Genomic DNA, 14,208 nt, shown 5'->3' with positions numbered 1-14,208 from the left:
GAAGGAAGTAAAATCCTACCACAACCCCAGAAGAAGAGAACGAGAATATCAGCGGCCGGTCCTCAAGATTCTAGAATTGCACTCCTTTGATGGGAGTGCTTAGGGGTTCTTAGCACAGTCTATACATCTGTATTTTCTTTCTTTCTTTCTTTCTTTTTTTTTTTTAATGTGTTATTTATTTTTGAGAGAGCGTGAGCAGGGGAGGGGCGGGGTGGGGGGTACAGAAGATCAGAAGAAGGCTCTGTGTTGAAAGCAGAGAGCCCCATGCAGGGCTCGAACTCGTGCAACGTGAAATCCTGACCTGAGCCGAAGTCGGCCGCTCAAGGGACCGAGCCACCCGGGCGCCCCTCCAGATCTGTATTTTCCAACCTCAGATGTTAACCTACTAGGCATAAAACAGTGAGTCTCAAGCAGTCAATCAGAGCATGTGTAAAAATAATTATGGTTTCCTGGTATTTTAACTTAACTGTGGGCACGCACCTGTTCACACACATACTGTGTTGCCGATAAAATATGAATTCTGTTGTGCATCAAGTGAGGTAAATTGGACACACTTTGAAAAAATTAAAAAAAAAATTTTTTTAACGTTTATTTATTTTTGAGACAGAGACAGAGCATGAACGGGGGAGGATCAGAGAGAGGGAGACACAGAATCCAAAGCAGGCTCCAGGCCCTGAGCTGTCAGCACAGAGCCCGACGGGGGGCTCGAACTCACGGACGGCGAGATCGTGACCTGAGCCGAAGTCGGCCGCTTAACTGACTGAGCCACCCAGGTGCCCCTGAAAAAATTTTTTAATGTTTTACTTATTTTTGAGAGAGAGAGAGAGACAGAGAGTGCAAGCAGGGGAGGGGCAGAGAGAGAGGGAGACACAGAATCCGAAGCAGGCTCCAGGCTCTGAGCTGTCGGCACGGAGCCCGACGCGGGGCTCGAACCCACGAACCGTGAGATCGTGACCTGAGCCGAAGTCGGACGCTCTACCGACGGAGCCACTCAGGCGCCCCAAATCGGAAACACTTTGAAAAACACTGGTCTGCGGCCCCCTACCCAATCGTCTCCCCATCTTTTTCTCACACAAACTTCTCTTTGCTTTTAGCCAAGATTTTCTCATGCCAACCCAGGGATCCCCTGTGTCCTCCAGACCCCCAGTCTGGGTCACGTGTCCCTCCAAGCTCCTCCAGTCCCTCGAGTCTCCCATCCCAGCCCTGCCCACTCTGGATGGTCACTGTCTGGGGATAGGTCTGTCCCCTCCATTGGGCTGGAGGGTGGGGGCGTCTTCACCGCCGAGTCCCCCACATTGCCCTGCACGGGGCCAGGGCGCACAGTAGGGCCTCTGGGAATGTGGTCTGACTCTTTCAGAAACGGGAAGGAAAGGAAGGAGGCAGGACACTTGGGTACACCGGAGCCAAAAGACTCGGGGCCTTCAGGCATCCAGGCCTGCCTGGGAAGCCGCAGCCTGGGGCCCTGAGACTCGCCCAGACCTTCCCTTCCTACCTTTCTAGTTATTTATTTAAGAGCCGGCTTGTCTGGGCTGCTCTGCCCCGCCCCCGCCCAGCTGCAGGCTGTCAGGTCTCTGCGGCTTGTGGTGCAACAGTAACTCTCGGGTTTCTGGGCCTTTAAGGCCAGAGAGAGGGTGCTGCCCTCCTTACTTCTCCCCACACCCAGTTAAGGTCCTGGGAGCTGGTTCCTGGGAGCTGCCCCCTACCACCACTCCCGGGCCTGCCCTGGGACCCCACCGCTGCCTCAGAGCTTGGGTGACCTGGATGGAAAGACATTGGATGCTTTCAGGGAGTCAGGATAGGATAATGGTCAAGGGTGTGGGGTCAAGGGTACGGGGCAGCGACAGGGGCCCTCCCACTTCTTAGCTGACCTTGGGCGAGGGATTCTACCTCTGAGCCTCATGTCCTCAGCTCTGAAGCAAGATGAAAGTCGTATTTACCCCCAGGGTGGCAGGAGAATTAAATAAAACCAGGTGGCTGCAAAAGATAGGCCTTGGCCATGTGATAAGAGGTCAGTATATGGCAGATTAGTCTATCAGTATATCAGATTATTAGCTTTTCCCTTTATTTATTTTTTTTAACGTTTATTTATTTTTGAGACACAGAGAGACACAGCACGAACGGGGGAGGGGCAGAGAGAGAGGGAGACACAGAAACGGAAGCAGGCTCCAGGCTCTGAGCCATCAGCCCAGAGCCCGACGCAGGGCTCGAACTCGCGGACCGCGAGATCGTGACCTGAGCCAAAGTCGGAAGCTTAACCGACTGAGCCACCCAGGCGCCCCTAGCTTTTCCCTTTAGAGATCCCTGGTCAGACGTTCGCCAAGCCATACCCGCCTGGGGGCGGGGGGCGTCTGAGGCGAATCCAAAGGAACATGGCCTTGGGACACCTGGGTGGCTCATTTGGTTGGGCGGCCCACTTCGGCTCAGGTCATGATCTCATGACCTTGGGGGTCATGAGATCTTGGGGGCTTGGGGGGTCGAGCCCCGCGTCAGGCTCTGTGCTGACCGCTCGGAGCCTGGAGGCTGCTTCCGATTCTGTGTCTCCCTCTCTCTCTGCCCTTCCCCCCGCTCTCAAAAATAAAATAAACATTAAAAAAAAAAACAAATTAAAAAAAAAGGAACATGGCCTCGTCAGGAGCTAATTCAAAGGGTAAATGATCACGCAGCCTGTTCACGGTGACTATGTGGGTGTCATCTCTGAAGGCAGCCTGCGTGAAGGACCAGGACGTTGTGAGTCTGGAGTTTTTGTCACCTCCAGCCCCCTGAGGCTAGGGCAGCCCCTGAGTATCAAGTGCTGTCCCCACCTGTGCGGCTGGCCAGCTGGGTCCCCGGAGAAACGTCCAAAGAGCTACCGCTTTACTTTCTGAGAAGAGTGTGAGGCCAGTGACCTGGCTTTGAGGGGGGTCAGGATTTGCACTTGAGCTTGAGGTGATGGGGCATCTGAATTCATCTGAGTTCTGATTAACAGGCTCTGGGCAAAGTCCCCCCCCCCCCCCCCGCCGGGGTTGTGGGGTGGGGAGGACTGTGAAAGATGTTGCCACCTTGACCTCAAGTAATGCTCAGTTACCATTTGAGGGCCTATTAGAGACCAGTGGGTCCGATCCCCTCGTGGTACAGACAAGGAAACCGAGTCACGAAGTCCCCCAGGGCATTACTGGCCAAGCCAGAGAAGCCGTCACCGGGGATGGAGATGGGGTATCAGGCCGGGAAGAGCGGAGGGCACGAACATCCAGAATAACCAGAGAAGTCCGAGAAGGACATCAAGATACCTTCCATCCGTTTTATTTTTTTACCCCAAGGCACCAAGTTAAAAAAAAGTACTTAAAAAAAAACAAAAACAAAAACAAAAACAAAAAACGTATTTAAAAAATAAATAAATAAGGGGCGCCTGGGTGGCTCAGCCGGTTGAGCGTCTGACTTCGGCTCGGGTCACGACCTCACGGTCCATGTGTTCGAGCCCCGCATCGGGGTCTGTGCTGATGGCTCAGAGCCTGGAGCCTGCTTCCGATTCTGTGTCTCCCTCTCTCTCTGCCCCTCCCCCTGCTCACACTCTGTCTCTGTCGCTCTCAAAAATAAAGAAACATAGAATTTTTAAAATAAATATACATTTAAAAAAAATTTTGGGGGGGGGGTGAAACCGACACAACATGAAAATCAACCGTTTTCAAGCAAACAATTCAGCGCCATTCAGCACAATGGCGTTGTGCAACCACCACCTCTGTCTAGTTCCAAATCATTTTTGTCACCTCCCCCAGCCCCTGCCGAGGAAACCCGTGCCCATTAAGCAGTGACTCCCCATCCCTGCCCCCGGGTGCCAACACCAGTGATCCGCGTTCTGTTTCCGTGGATTTGCCTCTTCTGGGGATCGTTCGCACAAACGGAACCGCACAGTAGGTGGTCGCGACGGTCTGAGTGTGCGTGTCACCCCCAAGTTTATATGTAGAAACCCTCACCCCCCGCAGGGGCGCCTGGCTCAGTGGGCTCAGGTCATGACGTCACGGTCTGCGAGTTCGAGCCCGCACTTTGGGCTCTGTGCTGACAGCGTGGAGCCTGCTTGGGATTCTCCGCGTCCCTCTCTCTCTGCACCTCCCTCCTTTCTCTCTCTCTCTCTCTCTCAAAAAAAAATTTAAAAAAATTAAAAAAAAAAAAGAGGCTCCCAAAAGCATCGTCGCCCCTTCTGCCACGCGAGGCGACGAGTCTGTTACCAGAACGGGGCCCCCACCTGCCCACGCCATGCCATCAGGCACCCCGATCTCCGACTTCCAGCCTCTAGAACAGCGAGCCATAAATTTCTATCGTTGACGAGCCATCCGGTCTGCGGCATTTTGGTAAAGCAGCCCGAGCAGACCATGACAGTGAATTTGACATTGGACTTCTTTCAATTAGCAGTCCGTAGTTTGATGTAATCATTACCAACCATTGAACCCTTACCAAATCCTGGGTGCTTCCGGGACGGCACATGTCTTAACCTGTTTGAGCCTCTCAACAAGCTGCCAAAATTACCCTTATTGTGACAGTCCCGTAAACAGAGGCACAGAGAGGCGGCCGGCCCCGCCCAGGGTTCACGCAGCCGGTGAGCGGCCGCACCGAGACCTTTTTCCTTCTCCTTTTACTTTATATTCTATCGGATTATTATTCTTAGCATCTTTGGCCTTCTTACTTTTCACGCCGTGGTAAAATATACATAACCTGAGGGGCGCCTGGGTGGCTTAGTCAGTTAAGCGTCCGACTTCGGCTCAGGTTACCGATCTCACAGCTTGGGGGTTCGAGCCCCGCGTCGGGCCCCGAGCTGACCGCCTAGAGCCTGCTTCGGATTCTGCGTCTCCCCTTCTGCCCCTCCCCTGCTCACGCTCGCTCTCTCTCTCTCTCAAAAAATAAGTACACATTAAAAAAAAATTTTTTTAATATACATAACATGATGTGGACTCTTTTTTTTTTAACGTTTATTTATTTTTGAGACAGAGAGACACAGCATGAACGGGGGAGGGTCAGAGAGAGGGAGGCACAGAATCTGAAACAGGCTCCAGGCTCTGAGCTGTCAGCACAGAGCCCGACGCGGGGCTCGAACTCACAGACCGCGAGATCATGACCTGAGCCGAAGTCAGACGCTCAACCGACTGAGCCACCCAGGCGCCCCTGGACTCTTTTAATCATTCGAAAGAGTACAATCCAGTGGCGTTGAACACACTCACGGTGTGGCCATCAGCACTACCCGGTTCCAACCCGGTTTTCATCACGCCAAAGAACAGGCAGGATCCGAACGCGGGATTTCTACCTCCAGAGCCGAGGCAGGTGCTCCCCCTCAGCCTCTCGCCCGAGGAATTTCGCAAGTGGGCAGGAACTCCTCCCGTCTTGGGAGTCAGGCCCGCAGAGCGATCGGTAGCTACGGATCGTTTCCCGGGCTCCGCCAGGATCTGGGTTCTAGCACCGGGGCGGGCACACCCCACACCGGGCTCCTCTCGCTGCCGGGAACCTTGTCACCGCCTCCAGCCCCTCGCCTCCTGTGACCACGAGGGGGGACCCCTAAAGGGTGCCAGCGCGGAAGAGAACAGAACTGACGGGTCGAGATGGGCCTCGTGGCATCGTTCGAGCCCCCTGAAGCCAGCTACGCCTGAAGCCAGCCAACTGGACGACTTTTCACTCCGATGGGCCGACCCGTTTCTGATTTTGCGGGAGACGGAGGCGATAAGGATCTCGGGCCCCTGACGTGGAAAGGGACCGAAGCGATCCCGTAAGAGTCGGTCGGCTCTAGGGCTCTGGGGGTAAACTCCCGGAGAAGGGGAAGGCGGCAGAAAACAAGAGCGGGTGGGAACACGGCCCATCTCGGGGGACAGACAGCAGGTTATCAAGGTGGCTTGGAATGTGCGATTTACAAGGGGTCGTGGTCATGAGGGAGCATAACGCAGGCTGAGCGCAAAATACAAGCTAGTAGTACCCCTCCCGCCCCCAGGTGGGATCCGCGTGGTATTCTTTGGACACCCCCAGGCTCCCCGAGAACAAACGAAAGGGGTTTCAGTGCTTGCCATGGTGACCTGGGAAACTAAGGCAAATGAAGAGTTAAATCGCCTTACTGCCTCCAGCCCATTGGCACATCCTTGAAACGGGCAGAACGACCTCCTTCTAGGAGCTCAGCTGCCTCGATGAGGACACTTTGCGGGGGGACAAAAGAGAATCTTAGCTTAATATTATCCTGACCCCCCCAGGATCCCGTGAGTCCACTTGAACGTAGCAAAATGCCTTTGGAAACTTCCTTTATGTCCACTGCCCCAGGATATGTGTTGGCAATCATACTCCCAGCTGACGGCCCCTGATAGCCATCTGAAGGGTCAGACGACTGAGGTTTTACTAAACGGTAATCAATGACATTTTCCTAACCCGGCGAGCCCCTCAAAGTCCTGGAAACCTTGCTTCCGAAATACCTGAGAGACTTCCTCTATCCCTGATCCCCTCCCAACCCGAGGGGATAGAATCAGTTACCTGTCACGACCCCAGAGTAGCTCTCCCCGCCCACGGGGTCCTGTCCCCGGGCTTTAATAAAATCCCCTGTTTGCACCAAAGACGTCTTCAAGAATTCTTTCTCGGCTGTCGGATCCGAACCCCACCATCACCCCCAAAACCCCATCATCGGTGGGGTCGTGATGCAACAACCTTCCTGTCACAAGACAGAGGGACAGGCCCCAACGCTGAAGGACCGGGGCCTTGGGAGAATCAGGCAGCCAGAGCCATCCAAGAGTTTAAGCCTCAGGGGCGCCTGGGTGACAGGTAACTGTCGGTTACGCGTCCGACTTTCGGCCCAGGTCATGATCTCACGGTTCGTGAGTTCGAGCCCCGCGTCGGGCCCTGTGCTGACGGCTCAGAGCCTGGAGCCCGCTTGGGATTCTGTGTCTCCCTCTCTCTCTGCCCCTCCTCTGCTCCTGCTTTCTCTCTCTGTCTCTCTCTCTCAAAAATAAATACACATTAAAAAAAAATAGCACACAACTTTACAGGAAAAAAAGAAAAAAGAGCCTAATCTCTCTGCATTACAACGGCGAGCTGGCAAATAGTTAACCACTGGCTCTTTGGGGGAGGAAACAGCCCTGATTTGCAGGTTACCGATTTCGAATATGACCTTGTCGAAAGCGGAGATCGGAAGAAATACACAGTAGCCCCGGTTAAGCGTCCAGCTCTGGATCTCAGCTCAGGCCTTGATCTCAGGCTCGTGAGTTCAAGCCCCGGGTGGGGCTCCAGGCTGGGCGCGAAGCCTACTTAAAACAAAACCACAGACACCAATGGCCCACACGTTAGGGAGTGTTTCTACCGTGCGGACAAGAAAGACATAAATAATCTCTGGAGCAGAGATTAGCCTCCTCGTTACGGAGCGACACATGTTGACCACCGATCGTCTTTGTGTTTAATGTAATTTATTTCATCGCGAGTGCACATCATTTCATTTCCGGCAACTGGCCGAGTTTAACGACAGGCTTGCAAAATTCCCGAAAGTTTGGCAATCAGCTCTCCCAGACGGTTACGAGCCAGCCCCAGCACACCAGGGAGACATCTCCCAGATGAGAAAGAGAAAGCCAACTTTCGGACAAGTCGCTACAAGGCCGTGTCTGGGCCTCAGTCTTCTCGCCGAAGAGTGAGCCCCGCTCTTCAGCTTCGCGGCTCCTTTCCGGATGTGGAACGCTTCAGGCTCCTACCTCAGGGCCTTTGCACGTGCTGTCCCCCCGCCGCTGTTTGCACCCCTGCCCCCAGATAACCACGGATATGGGAAACAAAGGCGGAAAGAAAGGTAGATGAGATCGCATTTCCTCATAACCCCACAGCCCACTGAGAGATAGCTACTTGAGATCGAGTACTGAAGTTTATTTTGAGAAAAAGCATACTCACACAAACACGCGTGAGGGGCACAGAGAGAGGAAGAGAATCCCCCGCGTGGCGGGGGGCGGGGGGGGCTCAATCTCAGGAACCGTGAGCTCCTGACCTGAGCAGAAACCAAGAGTCGAACCCTTAAGGACCAAGCCATCCAGGGACCCCAACTCCCAACATCCGACCCACTACGTAATGTTAACATGTACTTACTTTGTCGATCTACTGTCTTCCCCACTTGGAATGTCAACTCCCTTTTCCGCTGGAGCCCCAGGGCCTAGAACGGTACCTGGCATACAGTAGGCGCTCAATACGCAAGTGTTGAATAAGTGAATATATTCTTTTTTTTTTTTTTTTTAAGGATGCTCTACGACCAACGTGGGGCTCGAACTCACAACCCCGAGATCGAGAGTCACCGGCTCCAGCGACTGAGCCAGCCAGGCGCCCCTGAATGTACCCTTACGTTTAAAAAAAAAGGGGGGGGGGCAGGATCATGTGAATTACCTCCATAGCATTTCACCAGCTGTATTTACTTACATATGATCGACTATCTCTGGGAAAAAACCCAAGAAACTGGTGGCCCCAGGCCCCCCCCCCCCCCCCCCCCCCCCCCCCCCCCCCCCCCCCCCGACCCGGAGGGGCCCCAGGGGGGAAGGGAAGGCTTTCACTGCATCCCCCTCCTGTGCTTTTAGAGATCTGTGCCTTTAATTACCTATTAACATTTTTTTCAAGTGTTCTATAAAAAGTACTGCCTCGGGCTGCTGTGGGGAACAGGGATGGAGGAGGGTGAGCGCGGGCTGTGAGGAGGCTGGGGCAGTGACCCGAGAGCGGGGACTGGACAGGGCTGCCAAGCCCTCATCGCCTGTTCCAGAAGGTCCCGCCACGGAATGTTCTGCACGAAGCCCTTAGGGGCGCTGGGAGGCGAGGCTTGTCCCTCAGACCCGGCCCTCTTGGCCTGGCCTCTGCAAGCCAGCCGCAGGGCCTCCCCAAAAGGCACTTTGGCCACCTCCGTCCCCGCACCAAAGGATCCCGATAAGACCCACCGCCTCCAACTGTCCAGGGGATCAAAGCTGCGAATCCTTGGGGCGCCCGGGTGGCTCAGTCGGTGGAGCGTCCCACTTCGGCTCGGGTCACGATCTCGCGGTGTGGGGGTTCGAGCCCCGCATCAGGCTCTGTGCCGACAGCTCAGAGCCTGGAGCCTGCTTCGGAGTCTGTGTCTCCCTCTCTCTCTGCCCCTCCCCTGCTCATGCTCTGTCTCTCTCTCTCTCCCTCTCTCTCAAAAATAAATAAACCTTTAAAACAACAACAGCAACTCTGAATCCTTCATACCCCGTCTACAAGGGCAGGAGCACCGGACTGAGTTGCACCCCCAGAGGGAGAGGTCAGCTTCCTTCCTCCACAATGATCTGACAGGCGTCAACTCTTTGTCAGGCACCCGGCCAGGGATCAGGGAGCTGGGGGGTGAAGGGAGGCCTCGGCAGACAAAAAAAAGGAGTCCGTGGAAGTAGGAACAGGGTTTTTGTTGGTTTTTTGTTTTTTTTTTTTTAAGTTAAATCCTGCAAGAATAATTGGTCTGCGATCTGACTGAGAAGGTGCCCTCCTGGTGAGGAAGTGGGGAGGGAGAAGCAGGCGGAGGGAACAGCGAGCGCAATGGCCCAGAGGCCGGGAATGAGCCCAGAGAGTTCAGGAATCAGGAAGAAGGCCAGTGCGGCCGGATTGAAGGGAACAAAGGAAAAGTGTCATCAGATGCAGCTGAAAAGACAGGTCTCCGTGGGAGTCATCGACTCTGTCAGGAGCTTGGTAGCATCCCCTCCTCCGGGAAGCCCTCCTTGGCTGCATCAGGTGCCCCCATCCCGATCCTGTTCAACCCGGGCTTGTCACTCTCTAGTCATCGGCCTGTCTCCTGCAATGCCCGGGGTAGGACTGATCACCATGGGTCCCCAGCCCTGTCCAGCACATACCTGGGTACACAGCAGTTGCTCGGTAAATGACAAGGGTGCATGGAGCAAGCTGAGGGCACAGCACAGGCCAGCAGCAGCCCCTCCCCCAGGCGGAACACGTGTGATAGTCCCCGGACACCCCCGGGGCTCCCCACGAACAAAGGAAAGGGGTTTAAGTGCCTGCCGCGGAGATGGGGGAAACTAAGGCAAATGAAGAATTACGTCCCCTTACCGCCTCCAGCCCGTTGGCACGTCCTTGACACGGGCAGAGTGCCCTCCCCCCAGGGGCTCGGCTGCCTCGATGATGACACTTCGCTGGGGGCAAAAGGGAGCCTTGGCGGTCACCTCCAAAGGCTCAGCTTCCGGGTCAGGTGGGCGGGACTAATCCAGCTCTGCTTCCTGGCGGCTGGCCGGCCTAGGAGGGAAGCGAGATGACAGAAGCCATACGGGTAATGGCAAGGGAATTTTGATTATGCTGGTTTTTCCTTCTCATTGGCTTAACACGATCCTGACCCCCCCCCCCCCCCCCCCCCCCCAGGATCCCGTGAGTCCACTTGAACGTGGAAAAAGGCCTTTGGAAACTTCCTTTATGTCCACTCCCCCAAGATACTCCCAGTTTATGGCCCCTGATATCCATCTGAAGGGTCAGACGACTGAGGTTTTACTAAGCGGTAATCAATGGCGTTTTCCTAACATAGAGAGCCCCTCAAGGTCCTGGAAACCTTGCTTCCGAAATACCTGAGAGACTTCCTCTATCCCTGATCCCCTCCCAACCCGAGGGGATAGACGAGTTACCTGTCACGACCCCAGAGTAGCTCTCCCCGCCCACGGGGTCCTGTCCCCAGGCTTTAATAAAATCCCCTGTTTGCACCAACGACGTCTTCGGGAATCCTCTCTTGGCCATCAGCTCTGGACCCCGCGCCCCCCGCCTTCACCCGGAAACTTCATCAGTAAACGCCCCGGGAGGCTGACCTTGGCTGCCTCCCCGTCTCCCCTCAGCCTTGCCTCTTCCTGACCCAGGCCTGCATTCCTGAGCGCCCCATCCGGCTCCTGCCTTCCATCCCATCCTCAAAGGCTCCTCTGGGGAGGATTCCCAACAAGGCCAGGGGCCTCTGATGGGCTGCCGTCCAAGGTCAAGGCTCTGAAGTGGTCGGATCAAACACTTCTAGGGCTGCCCTTGGGCCGGGCCAGCGTGGGGAGGCTCAGAGGAGACAGAGATTCCCAGGCGTCGGTGTTCAGGGAAGGAGAATGAAAGGCAGGGTTGAAAGGCAGGGTTGAAAGGCGGGGTCCCACCCCAGTGACAGCACGCGATTTTCAGTTGCTGACTCATTTGGGGCCAGAGGCTGAGCGAATCTTTTTTTTTTTTTTTTTTTCTTCCTTTTCTTTTTCAGTTTATTTATTTTGAGAGAGGGAGAGAGAGAACCCCAGGCAGGCTCTGCACTGTCAGTGCAGAGCTCGATGTGGGGCTCGAACTCTCCAACCACGCGATCAGACCCGAGGGCAAGCTGGACGCTTAACCGAAGGAGCCCCCCCACCCCACCCCGCGCCAGGCGCCCCATGCTGGGCTAATCTTTAAAAATAATACAATATTGGGGCGCCTGGGTGGTTCAGTCGGTTGAGCGTCCGGGTTCGGCTCAGGTCATGATCTCGCGGTCTGTGGGTTCGAGCCCCGCATCGGGCTCTGTGCTGACAGCTCGGAGCCTGGAGCCCGTTTCGGATTCTGTGTCTCCCTCTCTCTCTCTGCCCCTCCCCCGCTCTCACTCTGTATCTATCTCTCTCTCTAGCTCTCAAAAATAAAGATGTAAATAAATAAGTAAATAAAGAAATAAATAAATACGATATATGGGGCGCCTGGGGGGCTCTGTCAGTTCAGCGTCTGACTTAGGCTCAGCCCATGATCTCGCGATTCGTGGGTTCGAGCCCCGTGTGGGGCTCTGGGCTGACCGCTCGGAGCCTGGAGCCCGCTTCCGATTCTGTGGCTCCCTCTCCCTCTCTGCCCCTCCCCTGCTCGTGCTCTGTCTCTGTCTCTCTCTCTCTCTCTCGAAAGTGAAAGCATTAAAAATAAGATTTAAAAAATAATTGGGGCGCCTGGGTGGCGCAGTCGGTTAAGCGTCCGACTTCAGCCAGGTCACGATCTCGCGGTCCGTGAGTTCGAGCCCCGCGTCAGGCTCTGAGCCCCGCGTCGGGCGCTGGGCTGATGGCTCGGAGCCTGGAGCCTGTTTCTGATTCTGTGTCTCCCTCTCTCTCTCTGCCCCTCCCCCGTTCATGCTCTGGCTCTCTCTGTCCCAAAAATAAATTAAAAACGTTGGAAAAAAAAAATTAAAAAAAAAAAATAATAATACAATCTATTCACGTCAATGGGTAAGATGTAGTCAGACTGTGTAACTCAGAAGGTTCGAAAGGCCTAAAGGGAAAAGTATTCCATTTTTAGGATTTTCAAAGGAGCGGGGGGAGTACCTTTCAGGTTGGGTGCCGGCAGCTCACAATCTTTTAAACGATATCTGCTGCCCACGCAGGTCCCCTTCCCGGAGGCAACTCTTATTACCAGTTTCACTCAAAATGTTGCTCAAAGGATATTCACTAGGCGCCTACTATGCGCCAGGCACTGTCCTAAGGGCTGAGGATATAATAGAGGGGGCTGGGGAGTCCGTATTTTTTAACGTTTACTTATTTATTAAAAAATGTTTTTTAATGTTTATTTATTTTTAAGAGAGAGAGAGAGAGAGAGACTGTGAGCGGGGCAGGGGCAGAGAGAGAGGGAGTCACAGAATCCGAAGCAGGCTCCAGGCTCCGAGCGGTCAGCACAGAGCCTGACGCGGGGCTCGAACTCACGACCGTGAGATCATGACCTGAGCTGAAGTTGGACGTTTACCTGACTGAACCCCCCAGGCGCCCCTATTTATTTATTTTTGATAGAGAGAGAGAGAGAGAGAGACAGAGGCAGAGTATCCCAAGTAGACTGCACTGCCGACAGAGAGCCCGATGCGGGGCTCGAACTCGTGAACCGTGAGATCGTGACCTGAGCCGAAATCAAGAGTCAGACGCTTCGCCAACTGAGCCACCCAAGCGCTCGGATCAGTATTTTTTTTTTTTTTTTTAATAGAAAGGTCAGAGAAGATCAAACCGTTTTGAGTGCTGGTGGGGGTGAGCTAGATTCCTAGATGCCAGAGGAGAAGCGGAGGAGAGAGAGGAGCCCGGCTGGAATGTTGTCCATATCTAGGCAAAACAGGAAGGGTCCCCAGGCTCAAGGGCGGCCACAGCGTTTGCCAAAGATAGACACAACAATCTCTCCCATCCCACACGCTCTTACAGTGCGACCTCGACGTGCCTCCCACTGTGGTTTTTTTTTTAAGCGTATGTGTTTCTTTTGAGAGAGACAGAGACAGCGTGAGTGGGGGAGGGGCAGGGAGACAAGAAGAGAGAGAGAGAATCCCAAGCAGGCTCTACACTGGCAGCGCGGGGCCGACATGGGGCTCGAACTCATGAACCTTGAGATCGCGACCTGAGCCCAAACCGGGAGACGGATGCTTAACCGGCTGAGCCACCCGGGCGCCGCGCCACACACCCCCCCCCCCACTCCCGCTGAGGGTGTTTTGTGTGAGGGTACGTTCCCTCGCCCTTGACACTGGGCAAAACTTCGCGTCTACGCAGACCAGTAAAGCGAGTGGAGGTGAGGCTTCCGAGGACCAGGTATCTCCCACTTGCTTTTAGGGCACCCGCTCCTGGAACCCGGCCACTTGGCTGTGCGGATGATCAAGGAGCCCACGCCGGGAGGTCCCATAAAGGTATGGCAGCCGTCAGCCCAGCTGAGGTCCTGGCCACCAGCTGCCGGCACCAACTCCCGGACGTCGCGAAGATTCCTCCAGCTATTTCCGGCTCCCAGCAGGGAGTTGCCTCCCAGGTCTGCCACTCTAGCCGGCCGAGGCCCCAGATATCGGGGCGCAGAGACAAGCTGTCCTCGCTGTGCCTCGCTCAAATTCCTGACCTACAGAATCCATGGATGTCATAGAGGGATTTTTTGTTACGCAGCAGTAGATAACTGATACACCGAGTAGTGGGAGGAGGCAAGAGGTAGATGGGTGGGGAGGAGTCTGGGAAGGTTTTCCTCTGGTGGGTTCTCTTCTCTCAGTGATGTAGAAAGCAACGTCCCCACTGAGAGTGGGCAGAAAGGGAGGAGACGTAGGCGTCTGAACCGTCTAGGAAACAACTCGAGTCCACCGACGAATGAGTGGATAACCCAAATGTCGTAGGTCCACACAAGGGAACATTATTCGCCCTCCATCCTTCCCCGCCTCCATCAGGCTGGTGTGAACGTCCTGGCGGAGGCTTTCGAGAACTCCAGAGCATTAACAATGCCGACGAGGGGAGCATCTGCCAAGTTCTTATTAGGCCACGCTCCAGAGTCATTTTCCAGCTTCTGATT

At 54.7% G+C, this 14,208-nt stretch overlaps 1 long non-coding RNA gene across 2 annotated transcripts; it reads right to left on the bottom strand.

Moving 5' to 3' along the window:
- Positions 1 to 7,923: 7,923 nt before the first annotated feature.
- Positions 7,924 to 10,689, bottom strand: LOC122208493. Of its 2 annotated transcripts, none has more exons than XR_006197255.1 (4): positions 10,581 to 10,689; positions 9,807 to 10,200; positions 8,059 to 8,122; positions 7,924 to 7,960 (listed from the first exon to the last, which is right to left on the bottom strand). It is a non-coding gene; the product is annotated as an uncharacterized LOC122208493 (long non-coding RNA). The 2 variants fall into 2 exon arrangements; XR_006197256.1 differs by having other exon boundaries at positions 10,018 to 10,200.
- Positions 10,690 to 14,208: the final 3,519 nt, after the last annotated feature.

The sequence above is a fragment of the Panthera leo genome, chromosome E2 (assembly GCF_018350215.1).
Source record: "Panthera leo isolate Ple1 chromosome E2, P.leo_Ple1_pat1.1, whole genome shotgun sequence".
NCBI lineage: Eukaryota > Metazoa > Chordata > Mammalia > Carnivora > Felidae > Panthera > Panthera leo.
Note: the sequence above shows the minus strand (reverse complement) of the source record. Positions and strands in the feature narration are given on the sequence as shown.